At 36.5% G+C, this 20,737-nt stretch overlaps 1 protein-coding gene across 1 annotated transcript in view; it reads right to left on the reverse strand.

Moving 5' to 3' along the window:
- Positions 1-7,905: 7,905 nt before the first annotated feature.
- The window catches only part of LOC135074686 (multiple inositol polyphosphate phosphatase 1-like), a 480,690-nt gene continuing 467,858 nt past the window's right edge, over positions 7,906-20,737 (reverse strand). Inside the window, exon 11 of the transcript XR_010257875.1 lies at positions 7,906-7,920. The gene's annotated coding sequence lies outside the window, so the exon portion shown is untranslated. The remainder of the gene's footprint in view (positions 7,921-20,737) is intronic.

The following is a 20,737-nucleotide window of genomic DNA, read 5'->3' on the forward strand; positions in this document are numbered from 1 at the left end:
ATACCCCTCAGAAATTGTACGATCTCTAGAGATCGATGTGGACTACTTTGGGTACCAATGGTTTAGTTATTTCCTAGTGATGTGAACTCTGCCACCGTTCTATTATACTGTCAATACGGACGCTTTATGTGTAACTTAAATGTGTGATTTATGTAACTTAAATTAATTCTTATGGTTACCAATAATTTTACTTGAAGTTTACAGCGTCGTAAAGGACAATGTTCGTTCTCCATACATTGTTCGCCTAAGAACCAACAATTTTGACATATTACTACCCGAAAGCGAAATAATACGATTCTGTGTGTAAGAACAATGATTCCTGATGGACACTTGCCATAAAATTAATGATTAAGAATATTAAATCACAGCGATTTTATAATATGTCGTTTATGACAACATGGCGTCTAATGTATTGTGTGAATGTATGAACACCGATTCGCGAAAAATGTTTTGTATTGTCGTCACGCCGAGTCGCAGCCAAATAGTATAAAATAATAGAACAAGTTTTAGAAATACAACTCGGCATTCCACTTTTATAATATGCCCACATATTGCACGTAAATAAACAACATGAATCGTAGGTTGTTTCCACCCTTGTCATCTGACACATGAAATAAACTCCTATTGTATTATAGATATCGAAGCCGAATCGTATATAATAATAGAATGGGTTTTGGAGATCACTCGGGGTTCCACTTTTATAAAATACCTAGGTACATATTGCATAAAAATAACACGAATCATGAGTTTTCTTTTCACCATTTACATCTGACACGAGATAACAAACTCCTATCTCCATGACTACCGTCGTAGTCTATGCCAAAGACTACAATATTTTATGCAAGAAGTTTCAAACCTTAGCGGCTACGGTAACCCCTGGGCCACATACATCATGATAACATTCGGTCGACACTGGAACGAAGTCTTGCGATTATGCAAAAAAGCATCGTATTCTAGTGCGGCTATATCACGTTCAACCGGGGTTTTAATTCGACTAAAGTCCTGACTAAAGACTGGAAGAAAATACGCCGCATTGTATGAGCACTTCGTGTTCGTTAAAGCGGCTTCAGATCTAGAGCCCACATAGTTTTCTTTCCAATAATATCCGCAAGTAGCGCTGCATGATCTTTACAACAAAAACGGCAATAGTTATTAAGGTGCCAAAATTATATGATTACTTTGGCACGGTATTATACACGTTCGAAGATTTGTCATTTTCATTCATTTCATCATCATCATCATCATTTCAGCCACAGGACGTCCACTACTGAACATAGGCCTCCCCCAATGACTTCCACATCGCACGGTTGGTAGCGGCCTGCATCCAGCGCCTTCCCGCTACCTTTATCAGGTCGTCGGTCCACCTTGTGGTGGGTTGACATTGCAGAATATGACTTTTGATAGGTTCATCATAGAATTCGGCGGGGATATCCTCACGGAGGAAGTTCGTAAAAGGGCGGAACAAGATCTTATAATAATGCAAGGCCGAAGCTGTAACGCGCGTGCTCCTACGTGTAATCCGGCGAGTATGCAATAAATAGTAATGTCTGGTAAATAGTGGTAATACGTATCGTTCGTTCGTTCGTTTCAGCCGAAAAGACGTCCACTGCTGGACAAAGGCCTCCCCCAAGGATTTCCACGAAGACCGATCCTGCACCGCTCGCATACAGGCACCTCCCGCGACCTTCACCAGATCGTCGGTCCACCTAGTGGGAGGCCTGCCCACGCTACGTCTTTCGGCTCGTGGTCGCCACTCAAGAACTTTCCTGCCCCAGCGGCCATCAGCTCTACGAGCTATGTGCCCCGCCCCGTCTATGTCTATATGCGCTACGATTACAGGGTATCATTTTGCATAGTCGCAAGACTTCACTCCGCTGCTGTCAAATCAATGTCGCATAATGTTATCGCAATGTGTGTGGCCCTTGGCCAAATCACAGAAGCCTATGCGAAGAAAGAGCACTTGAATGACAATGAAAATCAGGGTTACCATTTTATAAGATCTCCTCACTATTGAGGGTAACAAAGTAACATTAATAATCTAGCCATTAATTACATTTATTACCTATACGAGAAAGTAAAGCAACATGCGGTTTTATTTTAATTTGTAAAATATTTGTAACAGTTTGTTCCAAGTTTAGTTTTACAACAGTATTGCTGTTTCAGCTGTCACTGTGAAGCTTTGGGAAAATAAATAAATACAAAAAATATTAACATAAATATTTATTTAAGTTTTTATGTTCATTATCATAATATGCCAATTTAAGTTACACTGTGTGACAGTCTTTGACACTAAACAAACTCTTCAGCTTAATAATACCTACCTACAGGGCGTTTTTATAGTTACTCTTGCTGATGAAACAAGAAGGGTTGATTCTACTACTGAAATACAACTACTTTTCTTACAGGACCAATATCAAATTCTCAAAAAAATTCACATCCTCGTGATGGTGATAATTTCTATGGAGAGGTTTTTTTTTTATATTCGGTCTCTTGGGATAAGTTATTCCATTTGAGCAGTAGAATTAATCCTTTTTATTTGATCACATATAAAAATAACACAAGTGTGTGTGTTTAGGAAAACTTCTTCTTTGGTATGGTATCACTACGGAGTTATAATGTCGGCAACTCTGTATCACTGACTTGTAACTTTCAAACAGTATGAATAATAAGGGCACCACATTGGTTTTCTTTCTGAAAAAAGGCTTTCACTTTTAGTACTAACCCTTTAGCACTATTTCATTGAAATAAAAATACAATAAACGCACAGAAGACTTAAATTGAGTCAACTGACGTGACATTTATAATTTGTTGACATTATGACAGTTTGACAAGACTAGGGATTGAAAAAGTTTTAATTGAAAAAGTAAAATGACAATTTATTAAAACGATTCACAAGGATATAATCGATTAAAAATATTTATAAAATGTTCTGATACTTGCCTGTAGCGATTATCCAATCCTGGTTTCTACTGAAAAACTACTTCGTGGCAAGATTTTAATAAAATAATAAAATCTTTATCTTCTCTTTCACAATCTATAAAAGTTCATTTGGTCTATTATTAATGTGCTATGAATGAGGGTTTTCGCGATTGAAAAATCCGCGAGATGGCAATACGTAGACGCGAGGTCCAAATGCTGCATGATTGGTGGATATCTGTCAATGTCATGTCAAAAATAACCAATCATGCAGCATTTGTACCTCACGTCTACGTATTGCCATCTGGCGGATTTTTCAATCGCGAAAACCCTCATTGGCATACATCATGAGAGACTGGCAACTATAGATACTAGGTTGATATAATGTTTCTCACACTTCAACTGGCATTGGATTCAACATCGGATTCTGACACTTTTACAGTTATGATATAGATGACCCACGCTGAACTGTCCCACCAAACTCAATGACAGGGGGGCGCTACCATCGTTCAACTATATGGTTTCCAACATGGCAAAAATCTGAACCAGCGATCCGGTATTGACGGTGGCGCCCCACTGTCAATGTCATCGACAGGACAGTCCAGTATTTTGGAACTATACCATGAATATCAGTTTATGGTCCTAATTATTTTTATTTTATTTACGACCTTCGACCAGTTGGACACTTTAGATAGCTTCTTGTAATAGTGTCAATATCTTTTTACCTTTTAACGCAAATCTAGTCTTCAAAGCAGTTTAATCGATTTATTTTATTTTCAAAATCGATATTTTATTATCTATGATGGCCGCAGGAACATCACTATACATGGACTCCCAGCAATAAAGTACGGTAATGCCTCGTACAGATTTTATCGGCAAAAATTATGGAACTTGATAGGTTTTAGACCATGCCACGCACCAAAACGTCCGGAAGTTGTAATAGTATTATAGAATAAACGTTAAAAGACTTATTTATTTAATTTTTCAATGCTTAAGTGTCCATTAGAACGAAAGGGTGCTTAATGTATTAAAAAAAATAGAAAATAATTATGATGGGTTAATGTTTTTGGGCGGTTTTTTAGGCGGTTTCTGACAATGTCCTTTAAATTATCTTTCTACTATTACTATGGTTTCTTTTGAAGTTATTGTCCTATTATCATGTGAAATGGTAACTTCAAATTCGATATATTGAAAGGCATCTATCGAACTATTCACAGGTTTACAACACCTGATAGGTTAATTGAGTGAAAGGTTTCAAATTAGGTATAAGATGGGCGAAAGGCTATAAATTGCTTAGAGTAACAAGTACACATGTTAGGTTGAGAAAGCACAGCTATAAAATAGCCCATTTCATTCAGAAATAAAAACTCGAGTAAAATCTAATGACATAAAATCCTAGTACGAGTTTACATAATATGGACCAATAAATATGAATGGTGAGATCGTCGGGCCTATACCCTCGTTACAAACCAGTAACTTGTACTATAGAAAGTGACGATTATTGCCATGGATCTTGTAAATCATGTAGGTCCAATGCCCACTCGACGGCGATTACCATGCCGGTGTTATCACGATTATTAATCAATTTACTGCAAATGTGGGTTAGTTGTTACAAACTTGTGGATGCTTACTTAATGGAGCTCAATACCGTGTTATTTTGTAATGAAATTACGAAAAATGCCTTTTTAACTGACCATTTACGAAGGCAAAAATTTTGGTATCGAGAACTCTTAACTTCGGTAAGTACTTACATCTTTCAATTTTAGAGGCTGTAATGATAGTCTTTTGTTCTTCTTTGAGACTTTCAAGGGACTGCAGACCTTGAGATTCTTTGCTTTATTGGCAATTTTCTTGAGACTGAAAGTTTTAAGTTATTGTTGCTGTAATTTATTTAGGCTTTTGGAACTTTCAGTGTCATAATATTCAATGATACCTACGTCTATTGTGAGGAAACTTTTTAGTTTTAGCGGGAAGTGAAAATTATTGGTTTGTGGTGGTAACAAAATGCTGAGTTGGACTATTAACTATAACAAACTTCAAGTCTGTCGTAATCCATATAAAAACACCGGTTAAAGTTATAGTTACGGTTAAAGTTCAGGTGATGCAACTCATGTAGAATGTTTGTCATTTGACATAAAATTAATAAGCCACATTTCATCTAGGACATGACATAAGACTGACAGACGGCATCGGTCAGACGATGACATCAATTAGGCCTCGTTCCGTCTAATAAGCATAGATAAGTGCGTACGCGCATTACAATGTTATTTACGAGTGGAATTAATTAGAGACCATTACTAATAATTACGTTGATAGTTCTGGTACTAAAGAGAACTATTTGTGAGGACATCAAAGGATATTTAGTGGAGTTTCGTTACATGGATTGCGTGATTTTGAGAATAATTGCCTTAATTTGATAGTTACTTTCAAGACTGATTTTAATTTGCTTGCGGATTAATTAAATATATTACAACTAATCGACCACTATTTATAATTTTACTAAATACGTAAAGTATCTGTTTATGCTATTGGGTTAGATTAAAATTATCATCATCATCATTTCAGCCATAGGACGTCTACTGCTGAACATAGGCCTCCCCCAATGACTTCCACATCGCACGGTTGGTAGCGGCCTGCATCCAGCGCCTTCCTGCTACCTTTATCAGGTCGTCGGTCCACCTTGTGGGTGACTGGACGTCCCACGCTGCGTTTTCCGGTACGTGGCCTCCACTCCAAAACCTTGCTGCCCCATCGGCCGTCAGTTCTGCGTACTATGTGCCCTGCCCATTGCCACTTCAACTTACTAATCCGTCGGGCTATGCCAGTGACTTTAGTTCGTTTACGGATCTCCTCATTTCTGATTTGATATTACCTATGTGTCGTAAAAAAACACCGAAGATTAAAATTATATTTTTGCGAATATGTGACAGATTTGCTAAAGACTTCGCCTTATGCTGTGAAAAGCTTAAGAGAGACGAACAAGATTTATAGATACTTACGCATAAGCTTTTAGTATTAGAAAACCCAACGTTGTCTTCCTTAACAAACACAATTAACCGAACCGGATCCATATCAGATGCTGGTAGCTTTCTATACCAGTTGCGTTTCAGACGCACTGACATCTCTTATTTAATTGTTGAGGCCATTGTGTGTTCCTCAATATTGGCCACCAGCATTCTAGAATTTTCCAAGACGGAACACATAAAACGGGAAGTATTGCATTGCATTTTACGTTGTACTCTTAATTTATGGAATATCTAATGCCGATATTGCAAGGCTGTCTATTATAATGTTCTTTCTAGTGTCAGATTGACATTACGTAGGTAGGCACTGCGCAGTCAGTGTTTTTGCATTATAAATGCAGCCCGAGGTGGTTCCATATTCACTTTCATAGTAAAGGCATCGATACACATGCTACCGTGCTGGCGATATCAGCAGTAACTCCAATTTTTTGCTGCTCATCTGATAGATAGAGCTCATTGTAGTTTTGCCAAAAAATGGAGTTACTGTTGATATCGCTAGCACGGCAGCATGGCAGTAACTGGTACACTTACATACCAGTTGCATACCTTGCACGTGGCATAGGCCACCAAATGTCACTGTGTATAATATGCTAACTGACATGCCTGTATCTGGTAAGCGAGAAAATAGCACAACATTAAATTTGATTTTCAATTTTTTTACTTGGTAATAGCGGCGTACTAGAACGCAAATGGCATGTAAGTGTGTCCACATTGTGCCAGTTACTTGCACATGCAGCACAAGCAATACAAGCATGTAAGCTACTTTTCTGTTTCCTGCATGTGTATCGTCGCCTTAACCTATTCACTTTCTCCGGAAGGTGGTCGAGTTACGAACGTTTCTTCAAGATATCTTCGGCGAGTATCAGTTCAGAATCCAGAGCAACTTCAGAAGTCGTGATGTTTTTAGCAAGGAATTGTCTAGGTATAGTAACGGATGTTCTCTCTAGCTAGGTGGTAGTCACACAACCATCTAGACACGTTCGTTGCCTGCAACCTATAGTTTTGTAGGTCCAGCAAGATTTTAAATAATACATATTTCCCGTTTTTGCAACATTTTTCTTTACTATTCCGCCCTTATTGGGTGTAAGGTGATGTTATAGACCCTAAAGCCTTAAATCCTAGATAAATGGATAAAACATTCATTCTCCTCTACTCGAGATTTGTATTTTTGAGTAAGCTGTTGCCATAACACTGATGAAAATAGCATCATTCTGTCAAATTTTAAAGTATCAAAATAGGACATCACAGTATTCGGAGAAATAAGTAGAGTAGGTAAGTAAAAAACCCCTAAAAACCTCCCCGTAAAATACTTCGGTTAAAATCTAACAAAATTCAAAATTCAAAATTATTTATTGTGAAACATAGGTGTTTACAGATAAAAATATTACATTGTGATAGTCTCACTATGTTTCGCCTGGTTGGCATACAATAATTTAAGTGATTAATAAATCAATGAATAAATTAATAATTCACATGCATTAATGACACAAAACACTTGATTGCTTATTAAGTAGTCAAAACTATAAGTCACTAGTCGTCGTAATATTACAATGTCAATTCAATATTTGGCTACTTCTCTTGTTCCGGGATAGACTTACCTAGGAACTATCTCTAACTGTACAGTCAGATGCACAGGAATGTACTCATTCCTGTTGAATTTTCGATCCTATTCACTCGTGATAGGGTGCAGAATCTATAAACAGCGTGCAGTACCAGTCACCCATAAATTTCAACTCGGCGCCGACTGTACTTAGGTATGGTCTTGTTGGCTAATTGTTGACTACTTGTACTGTTTATGTTGAATTAATGTTGTATAGAACTTTGTGCAGTTTGGTTCCGAATGGTAAAATTCAGGTTGCAGGTTGTTTGTTATTCGGTACTGTTGTTTACATTCATTGTTCAGTTGGGAGGGTTTTGCCTCACCTGTATCTAGCACACCCAGTAAGGTATCGCATTTGCGTCCACTAGTTGGCGCCACTGACTAGTAAGTCACTTGCTAGTAGTGCCAGGCCTGTTCATCTCCGCGAGTTTACATCGAAAACAAAACACGCACGATTGCCCCCTACAAGAGTACTATTCGACAAGGCCTCACATACGAGCGAACATTGACTCACGCACGCGTATTCTTGTGTATGATGGAAAAAAATAAAGAAAATGGTGTACTAAATACTGTGCAGTATTTAACTGCCTAAATAATAATAAAAACACAGAATGTACTTTTTTAAGTTGCCTGAAGACACTGAGAGGTAAATAAGTAGTTAATATTATTCATGATAATTCATGCTAAATCATGTATTTCCTCCGCCATTTTCCGCAGATTGGCACCTCACGTCACATCATTTTACCGAAGTCAGCCCTATAGCTTCGGCGCAGTACCGATCACTGACGTTTGTCAACAAAACTTCTGACAAACTTGCTTGACTCTTGAGACAAGCTAAATTACACCATATTGTTAATGACATTGAGCATACATTTTTTTAAATACCTTCGCGAAGTAAAACTTCTGTACGTAGTACTTATTATTATTCTGTGGTAGTGCTAACTATGGTAGCCCTCATGGAAGCCCCCAAGCACATCATAATCCTGAGTACTAGTTTCATCATCATTTTAGCCATAGGACGTCCATTGCTGAACATAGACCTCTCCCCAATGATGACCGGTTGGTAGCGGTCTGCATCCAGTGCCTTCTTGCTGCCTTTTTAAAGGTCGTCGGTCCACCTTCTGGGTGGACCATGTGTGGTAGAAGGTTTCACCACTTAGGAAACGAACCTAAAACTTTTGAATGCAGAGAGTCCAACACTGATTTATAGACTAATTTATTTGATGATAACGGGTGGCGCAAAAGTACTGGCACTAAAAGAAAATACTTTTTTTTTTATATGACATTTTCTGTCATTTTGTTGTTGAAAATTGTGTAGTGAACAAATGTAAAATACACTGAAAATAAACATGGACCGTTTTACTCCCCAAGAACGTGGAATAATTGTGTCAATGTTCTTACGGACGCTTTTCCAGGCCGAGTTATCTCTCGTTTTGGCGATTTGCCTTGGCCTGCAAGATCACCCGATCTGACCAGTCCAGACTTCTTTCTTTGGGGTTTTTTGAAATCTCGGGTGTATGTGAACAAGCCACAGACTCTCGCAGCTCTAAAAAAAAACATTCGTCAAGAAATAACGAACATATCGCAGGAAGTGTTACGGCAAGTTATGCAAAATATCATAAATAGGGCTCAAATGTGTATCAACTCTGGAGGTCACCATTTAAAAGACATCATCTTTAAATCCTAATGGTACGAAATTTAATGGCACAAATATACATTTAAAAAAACCTAAATCTAGTTTTCTAATTTAGAAAAAATGTTATAGCTGAACCAAATAGGGTCTTTACTTTTGCGCCACCCAGTATAATAATCACATGGATATTTTAAATAGCTTTCAGGAAGTCAATATTCACACCAAAGAACAACTATGTAACTATGACTACGAAACAATGTAATAGATCCATAATTACAATCATTTACCCACGCTCCTATAGTTTGCTCACGCGCAGGTCAACTCATTAGGACTCCTAAGAGGTGGTAATTAAGTTATTAATCGCTTGCCCTTTACCTTTCTTTGGACCCGATGACCCTAATGAATTATTGTCCTCAAACATTTATACTTCAAGCTAAACTTTGTGAGTCCTTAAGTGCTTGCAATAGAAGCTATTTTTCAACAGAAATGAGCTGTCGATGTTAATTAATGTATGGTCACATGCAATCATTTTACCCAACAGCGTTGTATGGTTTTTTTCTAAGCTCATACAATTAAACAATGTGCCGATTGAATATGGATGCGAGTTTGTATGTAAATGATTTATGGAGTTATGGGATTGGCATGTTTTTGTAATTGAGATGGTTGCCTTGGGTCTCATGGGACTTCTAGGTTGATTGGTAAAAGATTACCATGGCAAACTAGGTGTGCTCTAATTGCATACAAATAAGGTCTTAATTCATCCTAAAATGTATGTAACTCTATGTAATGTAACGTTACAAACGGCTGAATTGAATAGTGTAACAATGTATTTGGTGCAAAACAAACCAAACTTAATAAATAGATATAGTCTGTAAATGTTTAAAAAAATAAAATGCCTTTTGGGATTTAAATCTTCATTATCTTTAGGTACTCCTAGTCCAATAACATCATCTATGTACTAGTTATAATAGATACGCTCGATAAAGATTTTATACACACACAAAATAAAAATCTTCGAAGAAAACTTCAAAAAGTTATTCAGGTGCGAAGATTTACAATCTCCACTAACAATCCGCCAGTAACACCTCCCGCGCTTAATGCATGTGACAGGACCCTCGATGTGATTACGTCATTTGAAGGCGACTGGTCGTCATGGTCATGGAATCTCCATCTATGACTTGTTGTTTTTGTGTTGACTGTCAATTGTTTTGTGAGTAGATAGGCTAAATAGGTTTTCGACTGATTTTAGATGTGGTTGGGAAAATAAATCTTGCCATATTTTATTTTAGGAGAAGTAGAATGATGCGAAATAAGGGCAAAGCTTGATGTTTTACTGAAAAAAAAAATAACGAAGAATTAAAGCTATGACCGTTAATAACAAAGGTTTTTCCTTGACCATGTCATGTAAATATCACATTCACAAACAACGCCCGTATTCACAAACGATGCTTGCTTAAGTGAAGCAGCAAATGGAAGGCATAGCGTTGAATACAGTTCTGTGATTGGTTTGTGTGTCACCCTGTGAATACGGGCATTACAAAGGTAAGTTTTGACAGAAAATATGTTTTTAGCAATCGCATGAAAGTCCTATCGTACTCTATCAAAAGGTGTAGAGGCCATCAAATCTCCATGTCCCACATAGCGACTGATCTCTATCTCCTCACGTGGTGTCCCCCTTATCCCAAGGGAGCTGTAGGGGCTGATCAAAGGCCCGGATTTATGTATCCCCGCCAAATGCCCGGAACTGATGAAAGTGGCCCGGCTTCCAGTTCGGTTTGATGCCGACTGTGAAATAAGGAAAGCGAAGGTAATGTGTTTTATTTTTGGATATGGAAGATCGAGTTATAAAAATAATGCCGGCTTCGAGTTTTAAAAATGTGGTAATAAGTAAGTATTGCTGAAACATGAAATTTTATACAGAACAAAACAGGTACTTAATTGACTGCAATCACATGCACCTAATGTTAAATAAGATGCAGTCTAGGATAGTACATACCTGCCTTGTAATATTCACTGTTCCTCTTTGCCTCTTCAATGAGAGATTCTTGAAGAGACCCGGCTTATTATGGTCGGGAAAGACATTAAATCGTAATCAAGCCATAATATTATTATCTCTACATTTAATATACTTGAAAATCATAAAGACATGTCTGATCTAAACTATGGCTCTACTTCATGAAACTGCGTCGCTAAATAGGTAAATCCAGCCTAGTGTTTATTTTTGTTGTAATAAATGTTATCCTAATTAGTGATACTCAATCGAGGTACTCGTACCTTAGCTGTCTAACAGCAGCACTGAAAACTGTAGATTCAGTTATGTTATCGAAAATATTTTTCCTTTGCAAGTTTTGCGAAAACGAGCGTTAGAGTAATAACTTTCGGAAAACTTAATAGAAATCATGACCATAATGCAAATGATTTAGTGCAGAATCTTGCCAACATATGAGAATAAGCAAGTCGAAGTCAACCCTCGAAACTGCGATAAATAATAAGCGATGCCAGCCATTTGCTCGTGTTATTTATTAAACTTTTCTAGTGCAGTAAGACGTCGATGTTACGTATCGATAAAAGTACAAATTTAAGCGTCATAAGATGCAAGTTTAAGATAAAATCATTAAAAAGAAAAGAATGAAAAGAAAAATGATGCAGGTGCCTATGGGTGGTGGTAATTGCTTATGATTGATCAATAAAGTCCATTTTATTCGTCTTTCAAAACCCTGGAAGTAATCAAATTCTACCTAATTTATTGTAGTTACATAAAAATAATATTATATCTAACCACAATTATTCTGATTAGCACAGACCATAGGTATACAAACTGAAATGAAAATTCAATGCAAGTGCAAAAAAATTATGGTTGGTTAGTGCAAAAAAAAAAACTATCGACATATTTTTTTATCAAAACCGTATAAATGGACATCGACTTTAGTCAACGATCTTCCTTATGCCCGCCGATGAGAGGAGGTTTAAACAAAACCCTCCCTGAGAGGAAACTTATGCTTCAAGCCCTCGATATTCCGAAGTAATATGGTGCACTCGAGAATTTTATTTTGTCCTTCAGGTTAATATCATGCGGTGGTTCTGAAAATTTGAACGTTAGATGAAAGACAGATTTTTTTATTATGAAATACTACGTACTAAACTATTTTTTTTCTTATTACTGAAATCAATATAAAAGCTGTTTTAATTGTTCATAATTATGAACAAGAAGACAAATCTTTCGGTTTATTGACAAAGGAACATATTATTGTGCAGATAAGGCGAAGGTAAAAAAATTAATGAGTAGTCTGAGCTCAAGTAAGATTAAATTAGTTAACATGATTAGATCCATCATTAGTTAACACGCTGACACTGAAAAGTACAGTGTGCTTACCATGAGTTTATGTTAGGTGTGCTCGCTAGCGACTGTAAAAATGACATTTAGGCTGAGTTGCTCCATCTAACTTTGACCGTAAGACAGATTTTTGACATTTACTTATCAAAGTTAAAGTAAGATGCTGCAACCCAGCCTAAATTTTGTGCAGCGCCCCTAGCGGCTAATTTCAAGAAGTAAAATCTTCATGGATTTTTTGAAGCACACAGATCGAAGATATAGCTAAGTATTCCTATATAAAGTATAGAAAATCCTCTTTTTACCCGGCTTGACCGTCGCCGCGCGGAAATTAAGCCCGACCGCTGAGTGCGGCCCAAATACATTTCACGTCAGTCACAGCAAATCCTAACGGGCATTTTGTCCAGTGGTCATGAGTTTTAGAAGTCCGTTTATTTTTTATACAAGTATGTAATAAAGAGTAATATTGTAGTTACTATTTACTTAATTTTTAAAATTATTCATGAATTTAGAATAGAATTTCAGGGTATACTTACTTAGGCTGATTTGCATCACCTAACTTTAAAGGTAACTATGATGATAACCGGTGCTTTGTATGTAATGGCAGATTTTTGACGTTTATCAAAGTTAAAGTTAGATGATGCAACCCAGCCTTATTGTTTCGTCAAAAAATTTTCAGTTATTTTTCTATCTATGGAATCTGTGGATTGACTTACAAAAACATAAAAACTTGAGTTTCAATTCAATCGACAATCATTTACAGTGGAAGAAAACCAAGGTTTCAATTTGTGTATATTGTAGGATGTCTAGACCAATCAATCTCTCGAGCTTTTTCCATTTCTTACCTAACTTTGTTTTATTACCTCTTAACTAAATCAAACGATTGTTTGAGCCACGTTCCAAGCAAATATTACTTATCTTAAAGGCGATCCCCAAGCCAGCGATATAATTTTATCCGAAAACTCCTATAAAACTTTGCCCCTCCGGGAAATAATATATCAAAACATGATGGAAGGCATCCAAAACCGTTTAGCACGTAATATGTAGAACAGGAACCCTCGAAGGGCGATAGCTGACGCGTCTAAAAAGGTGTTCAGTGGAACAATCAATAAAACGTCCACGACGCGTGACCTGCACACCCTCGCCATTCGCCTCATCTTGGAGACCAATGAGGGGGGAAATGAGAACATGTCAGGGGTCTCGCTTGTGTGGTCTGTACCGAGTTCCCAGTTCTCACACGTCAGCCGGTATAATCCGGTCAATAACATAAATTTCTTGGAGGCACGGCTCTTATTGGATTTGTCGGCGCCAGGCAACCATTCAGCTAGCTCGTAACCTATCCGTGTAAGGCAACCAAAATAAAGTTTGCGGGAAATCTGTGACCGCTGCTTGCAAGAAAATGTTCTTTGGAAAATACCTGGAAGTCGAGAGAAGAGATTTTATTGGCGTACATTTTAGTGAGTGTGCGGCATGCTGAAATATTATCGTACAAGTTCCGAAACTACATACAGGGTGACGTTGTAATCAGTAATTTTTTTTAATAAGATCTATAGAACAATTTTAACAATACAACTTTATCTTAATTATTTTTAATCGTGGAATTTTTTGCGAAAAAAATTATTGAAAATCTAATTCGCGGGTTTTCGCCCATATCTTATTTTTTAAAGGTTATGAAAAAAAATATTCTTTACGTAAATCGATTAGGTTACTAAATCTGAATAGCTCCTAAAAATTTGGACACTCATAACAAAATCACCCTGTATATTCTAGCTTCTTGTTAGCCAGCCCGCATTATTGTCTTGAAGAGTCCGAGTTTAAATGGGAAGTATAAAAGCGCTTTTTAAATAGTAACTTTACTCCAGAACAATTAAATTAGTAGCAATTTGTACCTGGTACAGGTACTAACCTAGTTTGAACTTCTCATTCGCGCGGTCAAATTGGCTCGCCCTTTAAATGGAACATGCAATGGAAATTAGTTTACATAATTAGACCCCGTGATTACAGTTCAAAGTGTATGTAGCCCAATTAAGGTAATTATTTTTAGAAATCAAACTTTTACTGGTTCGAATCAAAATCCAAAATACATGCTTATAGTTAAATGTTTTATGTTCTACTAGCGTATTAATATTAAATCAATTTTCACTTGTACATATTTAAAAAAACAGGAGTTAATAAAATGAATCAGATAAAACGTTGATTCGAAGTTAACGAAAAGAGAGTCTATTGATTGCATTTCAATAATATTACATTAAAATAATTCCCAATTTTTTGTTGTGTGTACATTACTTTGTTTCTAATAATACTTTTAATGCAGCTGCGAAATATTGTACCTACCTGATGAATGATGAAGATCTGTCCCAAGTAAGATACCTACCTCAAAGTTATCTTATGTGGACCGCTCTTTATAAATACTTGGTTGGTTAATAAAATTTTTCATAGAACAGTTGCGGACATGCAACTAAAGAGCGTTTGTCATATACCTACAATCTACACGTATAAAGAACTAGCTGACCCGGCGAACTTTGTTCCGCCCTAATGGCAATAAATAAGCAGACTTTTTTTTTATTTCGAACGGGATAAAAAGTATCCTATGTCCTTCTCCTGGCTCTAAACTACCTCCATGACAATTTTCAGCTAAATCGGTTCAGCCGTTCTTGAGTTATAAGTGGTGTAACTAACACGACTTTCTTTTATACAGGGTGGAAACGATAAGTGATCTCACTCGATAATTTCTAAACCATACAAGATATCGAAAAACTGGTTACTGACCCTGAAAGTGCTTTACGAACTCTTTCAAACGGTACCAATAACAGGTTACAGAATAAACTGGAAGTATCTGAAAATTCAATGTTTCCAGCTTCCATACTAAATGTATGCCAACCACACAATATTAAGTGTAATTTTTAAAAATTAAATAATGAACCTAAAAAAAACTCGTAAATTGCATTTTTATTTAAAATTATTCAAGGAAAAAATTAGTTTTAGGCTTTACTTGCTATAAAGTGTTGTATCAAGTATCAAGAGTGCCATGACTGTGGTAGTACTAAATGTATGGGGGATGGAAACATTGGATTTTTGGATAGATCCAGTTTATTCTGTAACTTAATATTGATATCGTTGGATAGAGCTCGTTTTTAAGCACTTTTAGGATTAGTAACCAGTTTTACGATACCTTCTGAAGTTTTTAATATTATGAGGCTGTACCAAATGTATGGAAGCCGGAAACATTGAGTTTTCGGATAGATCCAGTTTATTCTGTAACCTGTTATTGGTGCCGTTTGAAAGAGCTCGTAAAGCACTTTCAGGATCAGGAACCAGTTTTTCGATATCTTGTATGGTTTAGAAATAATCGAGTGAGATCACTTATCATTTCCACCCTGTATATACAGTGTGTCCGGGCATGTAGTGATCAAACTTTAAGGGCGTAATCTATGGACAATTTTATCGATGAAAATACTTCAAATTTGGGGCCTGACCCATTTCTCGAAAAATTACATCGATTTAAGTTTTTAATTTTTAGTTTACACCTCTGCTTTTAAAAAACAAGTGAAAGCGTGGGTAGCTTAACATTAATAGGCAAATATTTTATATCATGCGATAGCCAATAAAATTATCTATTAGTAGAAGAAGAAAGCAGACAAGTTTCGTACATTTTATGGGAGTAAGAATGGATTTAATTAGAAAAATACATTACTTTTTTCACTTCTTTTTCAGTTATTTTCCAACACAAGAAAAACCAGGTCGTTAAGGTATGTTTTATTTGCATTGTATTTTTAGTATTTGAGCTATTCTACAAAATGAATGTAAATTTATTAGTCTACGTCTATTAGTTTTGACGTAATTGTTGAACAAAGATACCCCTTCCCAGCGGTTTCCATAGCGCACGCGACATGCGAAAATGCACTGCCTGAAAGAATCACACAACCTATTCCGATTACTATGGAAACCGCTGGGAAGGGGTATCTTTGTTCAACAATTACGTCGAAACTAATAGACGTAGACTAATAAATTTACATTCGTTTTGTAGAATAGCTCAAATACTAAAAATACAATGCAAATAAAACATACCTTAACGACTTGGTTTTTCTTGTGTTGGAAAATAACTAAAAAAGAAGTGAAAAAAGTCACGGTTTTTTCTAATTAAATCCATTCTTACTCCCTTAAAATGTATGAAACTTGTATCTGTTTTCTACTTCTGCTAATAGGTAATTTTATTGGCTATCGCATGATATAATATTTTTGCCTATTAATGTTAAGCTACCCACGCTTTCACTTGTTTCTTAAAGCAGAGGTGTAAACTAAAAATTAAAAACTTAAATCGATGTAATTTTTCGAGAAATGGGTCAAGCCCCAAATTTGAAGTATTTTCATCGATAAAATTGTCCATAGATTACGCCCTTAAAGTTTGATCACTACATGCCCGGACACACTGTATAGATATAGATACTTAGGCTGAGTTGCACCACCTAATTTTAACGATAACCGGTATTTTTTGTATGGAGTTAACAGATTTTTGACGATTTTAAAGGTGCGACAGATGGTGAAACCCAGCCTCAATACACTTATTCTACAAAAGAGGTGAGATATCAAACACATGAAATATCGAAAGCCGGTTGATCCGCGCTGTCTAGACAAGCTCTCTACATATCCAACACAAGTACTACATGAGCACAAGAATTCAACGGTTTACTCCCGAGTTGGAGTTTGGTGGCTTGTAGGGATGTGCTAAAAGTGGGATTTATGTTTAGTGATGTGTTATGTTTTGCTTTAGTATTCGATTTATCTTTTTACTAGCTGACCGGCGATCTTTTTTTTTTATGCTAGACAAGGCAGGTATTTGACCGCAATCGCACCTGGTGTTAAGTGAGATGCAGTCTAGGATGGTACCTACATATCTGCCCTGTAAGTGCCTATTCACTCTCGCCTTGAAAACACCCAGATTATAGTGTTCAGGAAATACAGCAGCAACCTATTTTGTAAATTTATGTAATTTGAAAGGCAAAGGTGAAAGAAATTTCAAATCGATCCAGTAGTTTCGGAGCCTATTTTTTATCAATACGAGTATATTACAACTCATTTTTATCAATCAAATATGAACTGGAACCCGATTACCGCGATCTCCAATTCAATCGCGTTTCATCTCCAATCACTCTCCATTTTCATTCCAGCTGATGTGCAATTCAGTATCGCGGGTGATCAATTAGGCGTTATTTATTACCACTATCGGGGCCCTGGATACAAAACATACACAAACTTGAACATCCCTATCCGAATCGCCCCACGAATACTTCAGATCCTTTGAGAAGAAACTTTTCAGACCGATACAACGAGTTTTGCATGCAATTAATATTTCTCTTCCCTTTACACGGAAACCGGTTAAATCTCGATTTTTTTTTATTTGAATACTTTCTTCAAACATTTGCATATGTTCCTGGATGTATGTCTTTCTTGTTTCATTATTTTTTTCTGATATTCCTCTAATAAGAATTCTCTTTAAAATGCTAAAAGGCCCGGATTATAATTATGTTCAGGAAAGATTAGTGATTGTTTTATTTTTTTGTAAAATTTAGAGCTTTACTTTAACCGTAAACTAAAACCATAACCGGTGTATTGTATGGAGTTTGTTATATTTAATGTAAGATGGTGCACCCAGCCTTACTATTCTTTGTTGTTACATCCCTTCTTATGTAACTGTTTAACTTATGGAAATTATGTTTATGTATGTAAAAGGTCTTCCCTCTCAGTTTAAAGTGCATTAATTAATACCAATCATGCAATAATTTCTTATTTATCAACCTTGTTTACTTAGCGGCGGAGAACAGAGGCCCGCTGTCCGTTAATTTCATACTAAATTATCATTGTATATTACTTGCTGTTACTTAAGCCGGGTCCTCATTGGCTTGTGACAGTAGTTGACCTTTAAAATACATTTTTAAGAGTGTGGTTCAAATATTGTTAAGATTATGAGTAAGTGAGTAAACTATGACGCAGAGTAAGTAAAACTAACACCAGATCTAGAAGTATGATCGGGCATCGGAGGATTACTTTCCACCAATTTTACCAATCATTAAAATGCCCGATTGAAATATCAATCTATACTATCTATACTAATATTATAAATACGAAAGTAACTCTGTCGGTCTTGCTTTCACGCCTAAACCACTGAACCGATTTAGATGAAATTTGGCACAGAGATAGTTTGAGTCCCGGGAAAGGACATAGGATAGTTTTTATCCCGGTTTTTGAAACAGGGACGCGCTCGATAAAGTTTTCTGTGACAGACAGAATTCCACACCGGCGAAGCCGCGGGCGGAAAGCTAGTTAAAAATATTACACTTATTCAGCACCTGAAATACACGCGAGGATTGTTAGATTTTGATACGGCTCTATCATAGTAGTTCACCATTTGTTTTGCTTTCTGCTCTTGGCCCAAGTAGAAATAGCTTCACTGGGTAGAAAGCGGTCAGTGGATTCTCAGCCTGCTAGTGTTTTCGCTAGAGTAGCGAGACGTAGACCCTGCAGGACTTTGTCGACCTTACTAAAAGGGCTCTAGGAGGCTCTGATCAGGTCGTTACGTTTTGAGTAATAAAATGAAAAACTTTTTTTTTACAAAGACCAATGAGAAACCAGCTTTAGGCCTTAAGGTCACGCGGACATCTTCGCGGTTATTGTTAAACGCTGTAATGACGCGTGACATAATTACTTTCTGTATTATTTAGCGAATGCGATCGCTGCGTTTCTCATCAGGACAAGTCAAGGTTCCATAAAAGGACATCAATTTTTTCCGGAGAGAAAGTTTCGTATGCGCGCCGCGGCTTCAGACGTCCCAAGCCTTTTAAAATATTTGCATTTCTTTGCAAATGGAGGTTTTTTCTTGGGACGTTCCTATCATAGTCTAGGTCTACGTGGCGCATACTAATCGAGTTTGCGAGTGTAGGGGAGAAGTACCAAATACTGGATACTTTTTGAAAACTTAAAAAAAAACTCATACAAATTCAAAAATTTATTCATTAATTGCACTTTAAATTATTGCGTATCATTATACTTTAAGTTAGTAAACCAAATTATGTCTTAACTCTTTTATTTATTTTTATAAATAAATATTTATCCAAAATGGCACAAATCAATCATGAAATTTTGTGTACCCTAATACTGGACACTGTACCTTCCTAATATCGGATATCCCATATTAGGATAACAATTTAATATGGAGGCCTATTTTCGGCAGTGGACGTCCTATGGTTGAGATGATGATGATGATGATGGTTGCGGTAGCTAGTTTATTAGGTAACTGAATTATTTTGTTATGTATTGCTCGTTTTTTTTTATTTTTTTTTATCTACAACGAGGAAGCTCTTGGCCTGTATCTCACCTGATGGTAAGTGATGATCAGGCCGAAGGTGGAAGCGAGCTTCACCCGGAATCCTCAACCACGGAGGAACTGGCTATCTTACCTTTAACTGCCGGAACACAACAATGCTGTTAACATTGTTGTTATGGCGACAGACTTAGGTAAGGTAGTTATAAAGCTAATTTGCGAACGTCGAAAGCTCTCAAGCCATAACAACTGTTGACCATCAGTAAACAGTAGTTAATAAGCTCCTTTTCCATTTCAGGATAAAAAGTAGCTTTTCGTCCTAGCTTCGTTTTAATTAACTGGTCTATTGTTTTATATCGGTTTTTCACAGCTTTCCAATGGTAATCGTGCCCCGCGAAAAGCTTTGGATGCTTTTAAATATCTCATTTCCTTATTAAATAATAGCATTTTATGCATGTCACACTGTCAGAAGAATAATAAATGCTACAATTTATTTAGGTACCCTTATACTGGATACCCAGTATTGGGAATAGCTAGGTATCCAATATTGAGGTAACTACCTATTTTTTACAAAAACCGTTATGAAATTTTTAACCTATTCCAATTATCGAGAAAACGCATTTAATATGCTTCACTAACTTTTTACCTGGCTATTATGTACTATCACTCAAATAAAAACATCACTTATCATAGTTTTATTGCCTCCTGAAGTCAATATCAAAAATAAAACGATGAACGAAAAACGCACTTTAAAATTTGATTGCCAAGTAAAGAGAAATATGGCGATGCCGTTTAGGAAACTATCCCTAACATTGCATTGACCAACTGGTTTTAAATATTTCATGAAGATAGCGTTGTTACTTTTTCAGTAATTGGAGTATCCAGTATTGCGCGCGTATCCAATATTCGGTTCCGC

The sequence above is a fragment of the Ostrinia nubilalis genome, chromosome 9 (genome assembly GCF_963855985.1).
Source record: "Ostrinia nubilalis chromosome 9, ilOstNubi1.1, whole genome shotgun sequence".
In the NCBI taxonomy this organism is placed as follows: domain Eukaryota; kingdom Metazoa; phylum Arthropoda; class Insecta; order Lepidoptera; family Crambidae; genus Ostrinia; species Ostrinia nubilalis.